A 2819-nucleotide genomic window follows, 5' to 3' on the forward strand; every position below is an offset into this window, starting at 1 on the left:
AAGCACAGCGCCTAAGGAGCCATGCTCGCCAGTACGAGTGAAAACAAATCAGCGACATTGACCTTAATTGTTGACCCCCCGGCTTAACAATTGGGGGGAGAGGTGAAGGACTGAACATTTACACTCACCACTGGCCACACATATATCTATTGGCATCCTTAGAACAGCACGATCGCCTAACAAACATGCCATATTACATAACCTTGTATACCCTTTTTTGTTTTTTCTTGTTGTATTACACAACCTTTTATATATATATATATCCTTTTACGCCTGCATCCCTTAAATCAACCATTTACTCTTACGTAATTTTCTTATGCACTCCTTTTACGGGCATGAATTGAATAGTAGGCGGAGAATGCCACTATTTAAGTCGGTGCACAAGTTGCACTGGCGGGATTGATAACTTTATGTTCTTGTACACACATGTTCACGATTATAAATAATACATAGACTAAAACTTCATTCACAAGGACTTATTGCATTCACGCCTGCCTGGGTGGCTTAAAAGTAGTAGAAGGCAAGAATTGATCGACTCCAGACCGAACTGCCTGGGAAGGTTAGGGGTTGGTCTACGGTCCAACTAGACCTGATCGGATATGCAATAGCCTAAGGGATCAGGCCCTAGAGCAAGCTACTCAGGGACCTAGACTAGCCAACGATAGTGACACAGGGAGCAGGCGGCATTGGGTTCAGAGTAGGCCTGATTATTGGATAGTTGTCACGGACTGATCTGACCATTGAGCGTGTCAGGCAGGCCTAGCAAAGGGAACACCAAGAGTCAGGCCGCGTCCGCCTGTTAGTGCAGTAAAGCTGGCTCAGCTACCGGGGCCAGGCCTTTACAATATACGCATCAATACACTGTAAAAAAAATCTATGCAGTATTAAATCACCTCAGATGGTCATTTTTCAATGCACCTGAAAAACTACACACTCGAAAATTATGCAATGTCCATGCGCTATTCATTCAATAAAAACACACTTCTATTCATCGTTTTATGCGATGTGCAACTAAAAATTAACGCACTGCTGATGGTCATTTTTCAAGGCAATTTCTATTCACACTGTGCATTAATCATAAAACCAAAATATGTACGCACTTAGCGTTTAAAAATTGCAGTTTTTAAACATTGACTGAGTTTTCTATACGAAGACGATTTTCACACGCTGAGTGCATTTAGCATTGCAACCTGGTTTTACACGCTTGGCGCATTATATTTTAGGGTCAAATTTGAACGCAGCAAGTGTTTACAAGTTTAATCACTTTACAAACAGCTCTGCGTTTTTTTCAGCCAAGGATATTTTTAAACAGCGAGTATATATAATTTATTATTAACATTTAATAAAAGCACTAAATAACTCGAAAAACACACACAGCATTTAATAAAAGCACTAAATAACTCGAAAAACACACACACCATTTAATAAAAGCACTAAATAACTCGAAAAACACACAGCATCTGTTTGATCAAGATCGATTTAGAATAATAATTAAAAAAAACTATCTACAATAATATAAAAGAGAGCACGATTCCATAAAATCCATTGAGTAAGCCCAAACCCCAAATCACGTAAATAATTCGCTCTAAAAGTGGTGTCACTTTGGCATACTGGATTGGAAAGGTTACTATTTCGTGTGAATTGTGTTCTATGAATTTTGTTGTTATGTTTTAGACTTATAGCGTTCCAGGCTTTGCCGGCACTTGCTTTTCTTCGCCTACTCATCGTCGGCTCGGCTTTCCTGCAAAAGAGAAAAAAAATGTTTCTATGATTTATGATAATTCCAACATGAAAAATAAACGTTAAAAATAAGACTAGGAAGACGGCAAAAAGCTCGACCAATGAGTTTAGGATATGAGTGTTCTCGGAAATTTTAGTTTCAATGATTTTACAACTGGTTGAAATCGTTTTTTGCGCCAAAAGTTACATTTTGGAGTTCTCTTCTCATGAATTATATGATAAATTGCTACCATTGAAATTCATTCGAATCCTACTTAGTTTTTCGACAGATATAAAACTAGCATAGCTGAGTCATTAGGTACTCACCCGCTTCATTTTTTCCATAAATTTGTCGACAGACAAATACTTGCTTCCCTTTCTCACGGTGCTGGAGCCCAAGAAGGTAAACTCCAGCAGCTGGCCAAACTTCTTGGCGTCGCCAAACTCGATGTCCCCAATGTAAAATACTGCCAGAAGTTTTAGCAGGACGAGAGGGTCCTCACTAACGCTTAACTTTTCCCCATCCACACAGAGTTTCCCAAATTTGAGGTGGGGAAGAGAATGGCTTACCTAAAACAGTAAAAAGTAAGTCAGATTGGAGCCGAAACCAGTCCAGCCAATTTATGACGTCAACAACATGCCTATAGAAACATCCTAATAACCTCTAACACGCTGAGTTGGAGTTGCGAACCCATAGCCGGGCTAATGTATGACGTCAACAACATTCCTATAGAAACATCCTAATAACCTCTAACACGCTGAGTTGGAGTTGCGAACCCATAGACGGGCTAATGTATGACGTTAACAACATTCCTATAGAAACATCCTAATAACCTCTAACACGCTAAGTTGGAGTTGCGAACCAATAGACGGGCTAATGTATGACGTCAACAACATTCCTATAGAAACATCCTAATAACCTCTAACACGCTAAGTTGGAGTTGCGAACCCATAGACGGGCTAATGTATGACGTTAACAACATTCCTATAGAAACATCCTAATAACCTCTAACACGCTGAGTTGGAGTTGCGAACCCATAGACGGGCTAATGTATGACGTTAACAACATTCCTATAGAAACATCCTAATAACCTCTAACA

General features: G+C 39.6%; 1 long non-coding RNA gene across 1 annotated transcript; it reads right to left on the reverse strand.

The window, feature by feature from the left end:
- Positions 1-1301: 1301 nt before the first annotated feature.
- LOC137402870 (uncharacterized) lies at positions 1302-2396 on the reverse strand. The gene is made up of 2 exons (XR_010979494.1): positions 2047-2396; positions 1302-1741 (listed from the first exon to the last, which is right to left on the reverse strand). It is a non-coding gene; the product is annotated as an uncharacterized lncRNA (long non-coding RNA).
- Between the last annotated feature and the right edge of the window lie 423 nt (positions 2397-2819).

This window comes from Watersipora subatra, chromosome 8 (assembly GCF_963576615.1).
Source record: "Watersipora subatra chromosome 8, tzWatSuba1.1, whole genome shotgun sequence".
In the NCBI taxonomy this organism is placed as follows: Eukaryota; Metazoa; Bryozoa; class Gymnolaemata; order Cheilostomatida; family Watersiporidae; genus Watersipora; species Watersipora subatra.